A 16,589-nucleotide genomic window follows, 5' to 3' on the forward strand; every position below is an offset into this window, starting at 1 on the left:
GAGTGTCTCCCTGGATCCAGGGATGGGAGCCAGCTTTCGGTCACCTACACAGTGCAATAAGTAAGGGGGGATGCTGGTGGTTTCTGTTGGGGCAAGAGCAGTGGGGGTGGTGTTTGTTTTTTTAACTGTACAGTGCATTTGTGACTTTTCCTGCCTAATTGGGTTGGTCCATCTTATATTAAAGAGCCTGGGTTTGTGAGATGGTTCATTTGATAAAAAACCTGTAGACTCTTGGTCATTAAATCTATACAATCTATATCAGCCTTTTTCTTTTTTTTTTTCTCCCCTGGAATAAAATTTTTAGGCACATGCTAAAAACTTGGCCATGTTTCTTTGTTCTGAAAAGCAATGGTGATATTAGAACTGTGTGCCTAATAGAATGAACTCACTCCTAGAGACCACTGGCATTGATTACTTAGTTGTGTAGGCTTCCTAAGAAGTGTTCAATTTATCCACTGAAACCCATTTCAAAAGCATTTCTGCACTAGGGCTATTCATATATACAACATAGGTTACAAACCTGCTTTTGATACACTAAAGTTATATCCAGGAGACCTAACATTTTGCAGTTGCATTACTATTTGGAAGTCTATCTTTCCCACTTAGAAATCAGTAACTGCAATAAAAGGGGAAATTTTCCATGCTGAAACAGTAGTCTAAATACTCCAATTAAGTTTTGCTCTTTCTTCTTGCCTAGTAGATGCAGTGTTAACCAATGTATGTTTGAAATCGAATTACAATTTTCCAGAACAATTCACTTACTTGTAGATAATGTCTGAAAGATTTATAATCTGATCAAAAAATAAAGAATCATCAGAAGCTGTATATATCTGCTATTTAGTCATGTTAACAGTGTATCAAAAATATCAATATCCCCCAAACACAGACCAAACTACTAAATACATCTTGCTAATGTATATGCTTTTCTGTTATAAAGAACATACTGTTAATATTTTTTCTACAATTCCTTTATATTTATTCAAAGTTAGGGTTTTCTTCCTGGAATAGCAACAGGAAGAACATTATCTTTTCAGTGGTGGTTACTTTGCCAATATTTCTATTTGTAGTAATTTTGGAAATTCTATTCAATTTAAGACACGTCCAAGTAGCTGTCATTCATTTCCCATTCAACACTGCTTTTTTTAGGTACCTTCTCTAGTTAAGCTGTTGATTAAATGGTCTGAACCAAGCTGATAAAATTCTTGGTATGTCTGTTCTACTGGGAAGCAGTCCCTAGAACACACTACAAGAAAGCATTTCCAACATCCTTTTAAGCTAAATGTACATTCTACAGTTAATAACAACAGAAATTATTAATGCCCTTTTTCTTTCAACAAGATTAATGTCAGCATAAGCAGATGTCAGAAAAACTTCAGATATTCCTGCTTTGAGTCTTCAAAAGCTTCTACACCAGAACACCGATTTTAAGGCATGTGCAAGGAGGCTCAACAGATGGGCCACTCTCCCGAAACCAGCTTTCCACACAGACTGACAAAGAGCAGATGTGGTGAGGAGAATACAGGCTTGAAATCATGACATCTCCCTCAGCCCCAGCATTCACATTACTTTCCAACCTTTTACACCTGACCAGCCATCAACAGCAACATGATGCATCTCAAATACCTTGCTGGGGCATAATTTTCAATACTGAAGAGCAGCATTTTGCTTAACAACTCAGCACTAACGTTCCTCGGCAAATTTAACAAATTCAAGCCTTGTTAAGTGACTGCTGAAGCCATCTCAGGACGAAAAGCACAGTTGGGAAAGGAACTTGCTAACACTGCAGTCACAGGATGATTTTAAACACAATTATATTTTAGCACATGAAACCCTTCATCTCGTGCTTTCTTAACTTTTTTTTTAAGTAATACTTGTGAGATTTATTTGCTTCATTTAGATTAATTCAGAATGTTCATACTGCAATTAAGTTATATGCACAACTTATTTAAGCTAGCACGTAAAAGTGGAACGATTAGAACTTTTATACAATTAAGAATTAGGATCCTCTAGAGGACAGTCTATCTGCAAAACTACTACTTGTCCCTGCTACATTAAGGCAGAAGCCAAAGGCAAATTGACTTTACCTTCTGGGAAATGTAATGATCCCCAGAAATTCTCCGCTTAGAGTTAAGTCAATTGTCATTCATTAATTCCTTATTCCTGAAAAGAGGTTCCGCTCTAGCTTCACCTTTCTCTCTTCTGCTCATACCATCTTTTGATGACAAGTTAATTCTCAAGACTTCATTTTTAAAAACAATACGTGTGGGTCAGAGTGCTACAAAGATTTGCCAGGTTCAAACAATTTCATATTTAAAGTGACTTTTTATGGCACTTTAGTTGCTCTCGCACAAACTGTGTGTAGTACTGTAGTGCCTTCGGCCGTAAAGCTCTTTTGCTTTTACTTCTTAAGAACTGCAGTCATAAAAATTAGTGACCCAGTTTTAGTGAAGCTTTGCACAATTACTATGTAAACTGTAGTTACAGTGATGTCAACTAAAAGGAGCACCGATGTCAAAAGGAGAGTCCCTGCTCTAAGTTTCAAAAAGCCGGTTTGACAGGACGCACAGCAGCCCACTGCTTCCACTTAGCTGCAATGTTGAGTGCTGTGGCTTCCTTCACTCTTGCCAGCTTATTATTTTCATAACCATTCCATTTTATCACTGGTTAGAAAAATTAAGAAATCTAGTTCAGGTTCACTGTCTACTAAGCTGTGTTTCTGTCAGGCTGCCAAAGAGTATGTCAAATGTAATGGCAGGTAGAAAGCACACTGAGAACACTTACACAGGAGCAACTGAACTGAAATTTTCAACTCATTTCACTCATAAATCTTTATATTAAAAGTCAACCCAATCAAAAACTGTTTCAAAACTAAGCTTAGTGCCACATTTTAATATTGCAGGTTCTATTCCAACTTTTCAAGGTAACATCATTAAAAATTAACCAATTAATTTCATAATTCATCTCTTCCAGTGGCTTTATGGTACAAGTAACAGGGATCACTTGGCAGCTAAGCCTCTATGGAAATGTACTCTCTCCTCATAACCCAAGATCACGAAAGTGATCTTCATCTTACTGATAGATTGTCTTTCTGACTTCGTGAGTGGAAGTTAGTGCTGGAAAATGAGATGTAGGAAGATATTTGAAAAGTATTGGACATCTCTTGTCTCACTAGCACCACAGGATTACATTTTCTTGAATCAAATTAAATAGAAGTACTTTTTAAAGTTCCTTCTTATAATTTAGTTAGCACTGAAATGTGCCTCCAATTTTGCCCTGAGTAGATCTGAATTATACAGAGGACATTTTACAAGCTGCAGGGTGATTATATCAGGCTAAAAGCATAATTACAGGTCGATTAGAAAAACTGTAATGATGCTCAAAAACTTGCCTCCACAGCAATTCAGCAGCTCAGGCTTGCAGTGTGAGCTGAATGAACTGCTCTTGAGCTAAGGAATCAGGACTTGCTACACACAGTCCCAGGGGACCCTGCCTCACCAGCTGTCCCTGAGCCAGCCTTCCCTCTGGGTTCACACACTAGTATGGAACACCCCAATACCCACCCACACACACACAACGCTGTTCTGAGCCACGAACCATGAAAGCAAAATCCTCAATGAGAATATTGCTTCTCCTTAACCAGTTACAGAGTTCAGACTGAACCAATAATATTACAATAAATACTTCTTGAGACGCAGATATGCAAGAGTTCTTATTCAAGAATTATTACTATATGCATTATTCTTATTGGAAAGTTTTAAGAACCTTCATTAAATCTTTAATTACTTCTATAAATTTTTTAAAATCTGTAATTTACAATATCCAACATTGTTCCTTTTAGATCTACCCAAATTATTAAGTATTTGCTTGTCTCAGCCAAAAAAGGAATTCCACTCTACTAACCTAAAACTGATGCCGATGAAGGCTTCAATCAGTAAAACTTATCTTCAAGCTTCACTGCTGGTGGAGATACTCAATATTCTATCAAGCATTAGAATTCAATTCTGTCTATTTAGAAGAATATCACTTTGGTTTGCTTTTAAAGCAAAAAAAAGACAAAACAACTAGATTTGCTTTTAATTCCACAGCATATAAATCAGATATACACGAGCTTTCAGGCCTCTTCTTTCTCTTCTAACTTTGTCAACATATTTAAAAATTAAGTAGACACCCAGAGGTTCTGACTCCTGTTTTATAACTCATAAGTTTAAAAGAACATGAGAAAAAATAAATTGTCTATTATTTACATTTCTGAATTACGATCATCATAGCATAGAATCTTTCCTGCAGCCTCACAAATTACCATAAAATTTTTTTAAGTAATCATTTCTAAGTTTTTTTTGGTCTTCACAGTGAGTTTTTCACATATTACATTTCCTATTAAATGACTATGACCTCTGGAAATGCAGCATCTTAAACTATATTACTTCACTTAAACTCTATATGCCTCACTATGCTTTATGCATTATTCCTAACAAGACCAGAATATAAGGAAATTAATTTCTAAATTTATTGTATTTTATTATTAATGTTGCTACACTAAAATCAAAGTAATTTAAGTGGAAATACAGTTCTCTCTACAACTTTCTAACCCTATGAAGGGACTGCAGCTGACAAAGTAAATCTAAGGCTGGTTCTTTCACTTTAGGCAGCCTCTGAAAGGCAGGAGAGGACTGGCTGCCTGAAGCCAGATGTTATCAGGCAGGTAACTCCAAGCTCACCTATGGAAGCCCCACTTCATATTCACCCAATATCTTCAGAAATATATTTGTATGAAAGCATTTAGGAGCCCATTAGGCTTCTAAAACAAAACAAAACAACCCCAAAAGCCTCAAAAAAAACCATTAATGAAAAGTAATATCACCTCTATTGTTCCTCATAAATAATCATGGAAAATACATCATGGGAAAATTCATGAGTCCAGATACATTACCAAAACCAACCATAATCCTACGTACTACCCCTGACTGGCACATACAAACTGCATGTGCATGCTGAGGTTACTGCTACTATTAGTGGCATCCTGCAGCTACAACAGTAATGTTAAGCCTGCTTAAGTTTTCCAAAGTAAAAATTAAAATGTCATCAGATCTTAAAATCATGCATACTGAAAGCATCTAACTCCAAGTACAAGTCCTCCAAGCAGCAGCATTAGAGTGAAATCTAATGAGCAAGAGCTAAAACAAGATAATGAATTCAGGAGTGACAGGAATTTCAGGCTCAAGTGTTCTCCCATTGAAACAAATGTGGTTTATCTCATGCTTAACACTGTGCTAACATCTGCTGGATAAAGACAGAAGTTTAAAATTTGAGGAAGTTTTAGGAATGAGTTTTGAAGCCACTAACAAACATGCAAGGTTTACTTAATCTTACCCAAAGAGTACTTCAGAGTATGGCTATGGATTGGCTATCATAGTTGCATGTTCTGTAGCATAAGCATTGAGTTAACCCAAAAAAATCACATCATTGCTTCAGAAAGATATTTAAGGCACATTCACAAAGCCAGGTAAGTTTCACAGAAAAGACTTTCTGACCTTGGTTTTGAAAGAGCAGCTGATGTATTTGTATTTTTTTCTCCATACCAAGCCTGACACATATGTAACAAGTCTTCACCCAAGTAGTTGGACACTGATTTATCTTCATAATATACGGGTGAAAACCAGAATAAACCATTGCAGGTAAGGAACGTGAAAGACTCAAAGGAGGAAATTCACCAAAATGTCCACTATAGTTTTATTTATTCCCTTATGTAACAGTAAAGGACTTACTCACCACCACTCCAATCCAATTGCCTCCTGTGCAGCGCTGCTCACCTTAGTGAGCCATAAAAATTGACTTCCAGAGTCTTAAACTCATGCTCTTCACTGAAGCATTTAATTCAATACAAGTGTTAACTTAAATCTAGAGAGAGTGGGGCAGCAGGGGAAGGAAAAGCATCACTGGTAAAGCACCGTGGAACTTATCGGTAGAAAAAGAAATAGAAACAGCTTGTAATGCAAGCAAGTTCACCGGTGTTCTGAAAACCTATTTCCTTGGTATTCTCCCTACACATCAAACACACACAGGGAATGTATCCACACCTGGATTCTAATGCAATATATAGGTATATATACAGGTATATATACCTAACAAAAGGTACATATATTGTTTTCCCTTGTTCAGTTTTTCCACCTTTGTCCTCGGGGCAGTATCATTTGATATGACAAAATATAGCATAAAGCACATATTCGAACCCCAGGATATTTTAATGCTACAGAGTGAAATGCCGGACATTCTAATTCGACCTTGGAAGAAAATCTGTAATGGGATTTTTTAAAAATTTACTGCAACAGTACATTTGTCAGTGGTGTGATACACACTGTGGATACACACTGTCCTCTGACAAAAAAAGGCTCAGAGTGTGAAGTCAGGACATTACCCTGCTGCTATGAGTAGGTAACACACTATCTGGTCTTCCAATTTGAGAACACTCTTAATAATACTGCTTCAAGAAGCTTTTGTTACAGATATGAGATACATGTGAAAATCATGATCAGGATCCTGAACTGGAAAACACACAGACTAAGGAGATCACCCAAATATTCCTTGTTAATATTACTTTCTTGGTTTTCATATTTTGATAGAGAGAAAAAAGTGATAATTAAACATTAATAATAAGAAAAAAAAATCAGCAATGAGAAGGACAATTAGATGTACTTGTAAGTTACTACTTTGACAGGAGCTGCTGATGTAAAATACATCACACTCTTGCTAACTGAGACATCCCATGGGACATCAACCCACCAGAATCTTAAGCACTGCACTCCTAGGAAACCAGAGTGTGCAGCAATTGGAAATAAGTCACAAAAAAAGCCTCAAACATTGAAACAGTCTGACACCACCTCCTTCTTCTCTTTTCCTCTCCCCAGATTTTTTTACATAAAGTGTCCTTTTGATACCTGCATTTGTAAACTCCTCAAGGTCTATGGAGCCAGGAGTTGACAAGTACCTGTGAATTTTTCATATGCTCTGATCCAGGAGAGCACAAGTTAGTCCTGCTCTGGATGCAAGAGATGACTGGTTTTATAGGAAACACTGTGCATGTTGAGGAGTATTAGGAAGAAACTTAGCAAAGCCCTCAACAGCTGGAAACAAACAGCCTCTAGCTTCTTACATGGTGTCAGATATACACATCTATAAACTGATACTCACTGACATTAATATGAGAAGGCAAACGCTGCAACTGTAGAGGAGAACTAAAAACATGTAAATATAACTGTATTAATAAGGGAGGAATCATTAAACTGAATATTCTCTCTATAATGGTACAACCAAAAAATCCCAAAACGGGATCCAAAGGCATCAGACGGAAAACAAAACAAAACTTATCTATCATCAGAGACATTCCACAAACCATATAAAAAACCCCCAGTGTCTGGTATTTACTGTGTTTGAACTTCTACAACCCTCCCCATGCCAAACTATGAGAGTGACTGAAATTCAATTGATATTGTGATCACAGAAGCATAGAAGCCACTGGGTAAGAACAGCAGGTATCTGGAAATTGGCACCTCCATTACAGAAGTTTTTATTGTAGAACCCAAAGCCTGTTCACACTGAACAAGGAGAGCACAGTGACTGCTAACACACAAAAGAACATAGTTTAAAGACAGACACCTTTTTCTTTCAAACTGATTTTATAAACTAAATCCCCACAGAAGAGCAGGGTTCTTTAATCTATTAAAGCAGAGACCTCTATCTTAATAGACACTTGTGTTTCAATAACCAATCTTAGTGAGAAGCCAAAGAATAGTGACTGAGAGTACAGATTTGGGCAGACTCCTTCAAAAGGCTGTATGTATGTATTAAACCTAATCCTTAGGGGAGAAAATAAATCCAACATTACCTATAGTGTTCTGTCATGTTAGATTTTTCTCTTAAGATGTGAGAACATTACAGTGAAATTAACTAAACAAAAATATTTGTGAATATTCAAACATTTCAAGTGATGTTAAAGGAGCACCTTAGACACACAAAGAATATATTCAAAGACAGTATGAAGCTACAAATAAGCTTTAAAAACTAATATGTACCATTTGTCAAACTGACAGCCTAAAGTAGCTCACTTGTGACAACTGATGCATACTGCATAAAAAGCCAGAATATTAAAAAACAGCAAAGAGTCAAACAATAAATTACAATGTATCTGTGCATCACGCTTTTCCCTTTTATCAAAGCATACTATCTGTTATGCTTCCTCCCCACCCCTTACAACATCATTTTAGAGATAACATCTGTACAAGTTTAGGACTAACCAAATGATTAACTACCAGTGGGAAGAAGAGTTAAAAAAAAAAAAAAGAAAAAAAGAAATATTTCATTTCCTAACCCAATAGTATTTTCCTACTCTGTGAAACGATGGTTTGCCTTTGAGAAATTGGGCAAAGCATTATATACACCAGCTATGATATTGAATGTACTGGGTGTCAATAACAATTTATTAGTAAAATGACACTTTTGAGCTGAAGTTACATACTTAATTTATAGTCTATAAACATCAATTGTAAAAAAACTAGTTAGAAGAAAGTACTTTGCATCAATGGAATTAAAAGGAATTTAGGGAGAAAGAGTATGGATTTTCAATCCAGAAGGCAAGAACTTAACTGAATTCTTCTAAGTCGAATGCCTGAAGGCAACTGAGAGAAAGGAAAGGCCACAAAGTCTAGCAGAAATTCCACATCATATTTCTAAGAAGAGACAATCACAACTTGTTTCCACGTATTCCTTAATTCCTATTCTACTGCTTTTCTCGTGAATTGAAGATACATGTGAAATGGGCTCCAAGGAAAAATGTGCCACTTAATAAGGTTGATTCCAGTTAGGAGACTCAGCTATTAGAATGAACCTGCTCTTATGCTGATTATAGGCTTATTTGGTCAGCATGACATAAATCTCCTAATCTTTTAGAAGAATTAGTAATATTCTCAGCAATGATGTCAGAATTAACTAAAAGGAAGAGGTGAGTTCCTTTCGGAGAATGGTGACTTCAGAGCTAGAAAACTTCTTGGCCTGAGGTTTCGTGTGTTCTTACGTGCCACACTATTTAACTTGGCTTCCATAGGGGAAAGCCATGTTCCCTGTGTAGAGAGTCCCCAAAAGCCCATAAAACTCAATGCTATAAGTGAAAGATCACTGCATTTCTAAACTCTACTGCTAAAAGGCTAGAGGTGACCTCTAACTTGGGTATTCTGGGAGGTGCAGGGGAAAACACACTGGTCTTATTGGTTTGTTTCAAATATGTCTTTTACTTGACTACTACATTCCTTCTTTCCTCTTCAGTCTCCAACGCTACTCTGCATTCTCCAGGAAGTCTCAGTACTGAGATCTGCCAGGTCTGCTTGAATCAAAAAGAAAAATGTCTGTTGTCTAAACTGGGAAGTTCTTATCACAACTCTTCCAAGTTCTTGACAAGGAAGTATTTAGTAATTATTTAAATTACTCCTCAGCATTTTTATGCCAATACTTACACAACACATATTACACTATAATTAAATTTCTATTCAGTAGTCTTAATGTTTTTCAACATTAGGATGGATTGTGTTTTAAATGTTAAACTGTATGAACTGTGGTAAGGGCCCGCCCAGTCATCCTCTCCCTTCCTTCACATTGTAGACTTCAAGGAGAAAATTTTTCCACATGCAGAACATTAACACCATGCAACTGCTTCTATTTTAATACCGAGTAAGCAGGACCCTGAATTCCTTTTGTCTCAAGCAAAAGCATCACTGGACAGAAAAAATGTATTATTTATGAATTAGTCTTTCCTACAACTGCTGATTAGCGCTTACTTGATTGGGAAAGTGTGAAAATGTTCAAACCCAATATGACCTTCTTCCACAACTAAAGGTCTACTTCACCTCCTGCACAGCAGTGAACGCTTACTGGATTTCCCACACTCTATGTGCTTATTCCAACTACAGAAACAAGCATGAAAAAGTATTCCAAGACTCCATTAACATCAGATCGCTTGCATTAGTTCTAGATACAGTAACTTCTCAATAACAGCAAGCATGGATCATTGCTTCATTCACATTTATTAAAGCCCTACAGAATTACTTGTTTAAACTCCTGTTTGTTTCCAAGAAATAAACAACCATTTAAGATAGTTAGTAGTAAAACTAATGAACCAAATATATGGAAAATGAAAGCCATAAGAACTGAAAACTGCATCCAAACAAATCAAATATGATACCCATCCTTTAAATTTTGTTAACACGTTGTCGAGACCGCTTGTGTGAGGAGGGTTTCTTTGCCATCACCCTACAAGCTTTCCTCCTTCAAATGAACAATGCTAGCTTTCTCACCACTGGAGCGTGTCCAGAGCAGGGCAATGAAGTTGGTCAAGGGTCTGGAGCACAAGTCTTATGAGGAGTTGCTGACGGAGGCAGAGGTGTTTAGCCTGGAGAAGACTAGGCTCAGGGGAGACCTCATCACCCTCTACAACCACCTTAAAGGAGGCTGTAGCCAGGTTGGGGGGGTGGTCGGTCTCTTCCCCCAATAGTACGAGAGGAAATGGCCCAAGCTATGCCAGGGGAAGCTTAGATTGGATATCAGGATTGGATAACCCCAAAAGGGTTATAAAGCATCGGAAGAGGCTGTTCAGGGAAGTGGTGGAGTCACCCTCCCTGGAGGTATTTAAAAAATGTGTACATGTGGTATTTAGGGACAGAGTTTAGTAGTGGACTTGGCAGGGCTGGATTAACAGCTGGACTCGATGATCTTAAGGATCTTTTCCAGCCTAAACAGTTCTATGATACTATGATCATCTCCAACCTCATTCCAAAAAACACTTGCCTACATGACACATCTGGACCTAATAAAACACAATTTAGGAGAGAGTCTGAGTAGTCAAGTACTTTATTAGAAGGAAAAACTACATTAAGAAGCCGATATAAGTACTTCTGTATCTCATCAGCATAATGAAATTCTTAGAGCTATCCAAACACATCAGTGAACCACCTCTCTACTCCAAAAACTGCTGACTACCTAAGTTAGAAACTGTAGAAGTTCAAAGAAAAATAGTCCATGGGAAAAACAGTAGATTCAACATAAATTTAAAAATAAGGAGTGGAAGAATAACTAGCTTGTGAGAAATAGGCCATTTTCACACGATAGAAAACCCACTTAACAGTGTTTTTCATTTTTTTTCCAACAGATAATTATGCCATCTACACACACTTTCTAACCTAGTTCTACAACTCTTTATTAATTAAACTTTTCTCCAACATAACACAGTTTTCCATAAACTGTAATTCACTCAGACAAAGGTACTTCTGACATTGCTTTTGACAGCTATTTAAACAGTTGAGCTTTTCTTAATGGACCGTGAGCTTTATTTTGTCAAAAGTCCAAGAATGAATTGGACTATGCTAAGTAACAAACATGAAAGGAAAAAATAATGTCTGTAGTCCTGGGAAAAAAAAAAAATCTGGGCAGTTCCATAGCAAAAACTGAATATATCAAATCTATTCCAAGATAGCAGTGAAATTAAAAGAACAGTAAATAGATACAATGTAGGTATGGTATCAACTTGAGGCACTGATACAGTATTTTCAAACAAGATTCAAGTAAAGGGCACCAAAGTTATTAAATGCAAAGTCTTTTCTTCTTACTTGAATGAAGGGGAAAGAAAAGCTCTTACATTTCACCGATGAAACCATGTCTTCAACAGCCTAACGCACTGCAGAAGACTGCATTTGGTTGCAATTCATGGGATAAGGTCTATTCACACCTACAGCTAATCTGGTATCATCTGTCACGTCCAGCTTTTCCACTCCACGTCAACCCTTCAGTTGATGAGGGAATCCAGTTATCACACAGCCGTGCTAGCTCAGTCTGTCACAACATGAAGTGCTACTATTTAAAAGTGCCTTCTCAGAAGGAAAGCCCAGAAGAAATCCTTGGGTGTGTGGAAGCAATCTTGTGCTTCAGTCTTAGTCCTCAAAGATGCAGTGTTGGAACACACAAGTCTTTCAGAAACCTCTGCAGCACAGCATTTAAGCTTTCTGCATTAACCACCACCCCAGAATGGTTTTCACCCACAGAGAAAATCGACTATCAATATGAAATGTGCCATGTAGCAATCCCCAAACCAATAATTCTTATGAAGGGAAGTCCTCATTAAAACAGCAATCAGAAGTAGCTAACCCATTCCTGAATCAAACCATGCATTAACCACAACAGTCAGTGACATGACCTTTCTTCTTCACACAACATGGTTACTTCTCACTCTGCCTGACTCAGAAGGAGCAGAGGTGCTACACTGAAGTTGTAATATCCAACCTTCACTTGATATTTATCTCCAGGGAAGAAAATAATTGGATGTCACACCTACTAACTCAATTTTATTCTGCTAATTATTCTTTAGTGATATTTTTTTCTTTTCTCTCCTCATCACTGCATTCTGAATAGGATTAATGAAGTCACTAGTAAAATTATTTTGAAGACTATTGATCACACACACAGAGTCAGTAACTACTCCCTCAATATCTCTTCAGAAAAAAAACAGCATGTAAAAAACAGATCAGGTTTGATAGATTTATATTGTAGTCTTCAAGAAAACTAGTCCTAGTCTCTGCACCACTCAGTTCCTCACTGCAGCACAGGCTTCTTTGTAAGGCAGGTTTTCGCTCAGTGTGGTTCCCCAAGAAACCCACAGAGGGTGAGTGCCAAAATCTTTCATGCCCTGTTTCTGTCGCTGAGAAGGTATATTTACAGGAAAATACATTTATGAGTAATGTTCTATGCCAAATATGTACTGGATTCAAGTTTTTAGAAGTAAGAATGTGACTATTTTGTCAGTTAACCTGGTGATCCAAAGGCTGAACTGAGAGCAGAGAATATGCCTTGAACAGAAAACAAATTGTTCTTGTTTGGTTTTGAGTTTTTTCTGGTTTTTTCAAAAGAAAGTTTCACAGAGAGTTATAGCATCAATAAATCTTTGCACAATTCTAATGACAATCCAATGCCTAAATGCTATAGAATATTTAACATACGCACACAAGCACTAATTAACTGTTGCAACCTTCAACCCCAGAAGGACTGAAAGGCATAAAAATTAGCAAAATAAGCAATACTGTATAAAGACTTGGTGTTTTGAGGATGTGGATTTTCATAAGGACAGATCCAACAGTTAAAAGGTACATAAAAAAAATCAGTTGCACAATTTAACAAGTTAGTGCATACAAAATGAAACATCCAGGGACATTATTGTTGATTTGCAATTACTACATGTCATTATCCTTCCCAAGGGTTTGACAGGTCAGCAGGATAAAAGGCTCCCAGGTGGACTCTCCTGGCTGCTCCATTTCATTTTGGGCAGCCTCTAAATACACTGAGCAGTGGGTGAGTTGTGCAGGACAGAGGAGAGGACAGCTGGTACAAGCTTCCCCACCTCCCTTCTCACCCTGTCCACTACAGGACAGTCAGAAGCTGAGCCTTCCTAAGAAAAGCAGGGATAATGTACACAAACAAGCCTTGGAGGTAATATAAAAACTCTTCTCTGGCACCAGAGTATTTGGTGTTACCCAAGAAGCCATTACAGGCTGCTGAACTGAAAACAAATCTAAGAACTGGGCACAGCAGAGTGGGGCTTAGGGAATGCTCTACGAGCCCTCTCTACATTCTGCCACACTCTGTGGTCATATTCATTCCTTTTAAGTACCTTCACTATTCTAGTTTCTGTTAGAATAAAAACAAAGCTTCTGAGATCCACAGCTCTGATAGACGGATTCTCCTTAAAATGCTGGCAGTGATGAAAAATAGTATTACCTCCAAACTTTGCCCAACTTAACATCCCATCTCACATTTATACATGTTCCTGTTACTAAAACATCACTATAAGATTAATATATCCATAAGAATTAAGTTTGTCTCCCTTGACATCAGTCCAAGGAGGTAACCATTTATACAAAGTATTTATGTCAAAGTACCCTGGAGACACACGAGCTGAAGGGACTGCTTTGTCAGCAGCCAGTCCTGTCTCAGTCAGCCAGTGGCATCCTGCCAGAAAAACACCTGCAGACCGAACAACCTGCAATATAATATGAGGTACACAGAGAGAAGAGCAGAAAAGCAAAACAATGACAGCATTAATTACTCAAATAGCTCAATGACTCACAAGTGGGACAACATTTATGCCAAGTTAGCACAGGCCCTTCTTCCCACTGGCAAATTTCAACATTTTGATCCTGCCATCAAAACAAGTTTCATTTCTCCCCACTGCCCTGCTCCTTGTATTCCAATTACTCACAAACACAGAAGATGGTCTTGTTCAAATCCATTGATCTTGTCCATAGCACCATGGTTTGTGATTTATTTCCTTAAAACAACACCACTGCTGAAACAGCTTTTCTTTCTCTCAGCTAGGGCAAAATCCATCCTAATATGTTTGAGAAGCATCTTTATTTCTCATGACTATGTTGTGATACACTCTCCCCTGCAATTTCTCAGCTCTAGCAACACTGAAACCATCATGATTACCATACTGCTTTTGCTCTGTTCATATAGTCCAGTAAGTGACCTCCCCACGTGGGCCTGTGCTATATGTATCATGAAATAGTAAGAGGATCTTTGAATACTCCTCCCCTTCAAAGGAGGTTTCCTTCGACACTTCAAAAAAATTATAAAGCAATTTAAATCATGAAGGACTGAGTTGTTTGGGTTTCTTTCATCCAAAAAAAGAAGGTCCCTTTTATTTCCAAAACATAAGCTAGTAACAGTTCAATTTAATTAGCTGTAAAGCACAGGATTCCCACTTTCAAACCTCCTCTACTTACAGGTCCTAATGTTCTGCAGCAAGGATCACATTTGACATTTCTACTCATTCCCTTCTATTTCAGAGACACTTACACCTACCACTGTTTCACATACTGAGACAGACTTTCTTTCAGTATCTCATTTACCAGCATAAATCAAGTCTAGTATTAAAAAAAATAATTAGAAACATACTGAAAATAAAAACAGAAACACTGAAGACATTTTATTTCCTATTTCAGTAAATTTTACCCTTAAATTGTGAATCTGGGAGAAAGGGCAAGGACACAAAATGTTTTGTACACAATATCTTCAGAAAATATGCAAGTTATGTTGGGGTTTTTTTTTAGTGTTGTCTAGCAACTTGTACAAGTATTCTAAAATTCTTAACCTTGTGAAAACTAGTAGTGCTTTTATCACATTGCTAGTAAAAAGTCAAGCAGAATTTTACAATCTTCATCATTTTAGACACCAAAATTATTAGCCACTGACTCTGGCCAATATTCTTTAAAAATACGAACTCTGTAATTTAAGCTAATAACTACAGTTGCTGAGGTTTCTATAGTTACTCGTGAAAGGGTCACAGCTCTCCGAAATACACGTGGTCTCTAGTAATAAGCTCCACCATAGTACACCAACAACCTCTAATGATTAATTAGGCTAAGACCAAGTTCCTGGTAAAGCACAGAATCCCAATATACTCATTACCTGGTGAAGCAGCAAACAAAACAACTTCAGATTCCCAGATAAAACTGTGACTTTAGGTTGTATCTTGGCATTCTGGTAGGAGAAAAACCCCACGTCCATGAGGCCCCCAGAGAGCCCACGGCAGCAGCCAGCATGGCAGAGCTCCCACCAAGGCATCACCAGGTAAGGCGATGATGCTTCAGAGACACTTAATTATTTTCCCACCTTTCCTCTCTGATTCTTCCACAGTGAGTATGATCTTGCATTAGCCTCCCTGGAATTTCCTGAAGAGATGACAAACAAAAGCAGTACCTGCAGCGTGCAGAGCACTTAGGAACAAACTACTTGACTGTGTAGAAATCAAGTTTTATCAGAAGATCAAAGCATGGGACAATACCTGTCAAAAGACCTAACACATTAAAATAAAATACAATGCACTTGTACATCTCTGAATTGCTGCTCTCATGATGGCATTTTGATTTCCTATTTTTTCCTTACATTTTCCTTTATTTTGCTTTTAACTGAATCACACAGAATAATGCAGAACAGCAATTACCATTAATCACTCCCAATTATTACATGTTGGTATTTGCTTGGAAAGGAAATGGAGGAGTCTTGAAGAAAACATTCAAGTAGGCAGAAGTTTAAAAATTAAAAAAATGCAATCAGGCTATAAATCTAATGAAATAACATTTTAAAGCTGTGCAGCACAAGAAATAACACTCTTTTGAATGTTTGTGACCAATTCCTTTATTTTCACCATGCCTCATTTGAGTAAGAGACCAATTTCATCTCCAAAGCTCCCACTTGCAAATGCATTTGTGACATTACAGAACCTAATTTTGTGCTAACAAGTGCCACTATGGGAAAATAAAAACGTCGTTTTTCCATGAGCTAAGAACTTCCACCCCATTTAAAGGGCTTTACCTGTACACAGGCCAGACTTCTGCCAGCATGTGGATCGAGCTGACGACTGATATATTATTATTACATTACCAACATATATTATAGATATAGATATATAAATATACACAAAGAAAAATATTATGTAATGTAGTATCTATCTACATATAATGTATTACATTTGATAGTACTGTCTAATATATCTGTGA

The 16,589-nt window shown here is 37.3% G+C and overlaps 1 protein-coding gene across 1 annotated transcript in view; it reads right to left on the minus strand.

Moving 5' to 3' along the window:
- PARD3B (par-3 family cell polarity regulator beta) overlaps positions 1–16,589 on the minus strand; it is a 398,190-nt gene that overhangs the window by 327,027 nt on the left and 54,574 nt on the right. The gene's annotated exons all lie outside the window — the stretch shown is intronic.

The sequence above is a fragment of the Corapipo altera genome, unplaced genomic scaffold, assembly GCF_003945725.1.
Source record: "Corapipo altera isolate COAL_440 unplaced genomic scaffold, ASM394572v1 45, whole genome shotgun sequence".
Taxonomy (NCBI): domain Eukaryota; kingdom Metazoa; phylum Chordata; class Aves; order Passeriformes; family Pipridae; genus Corapipo; species Corapipo altera.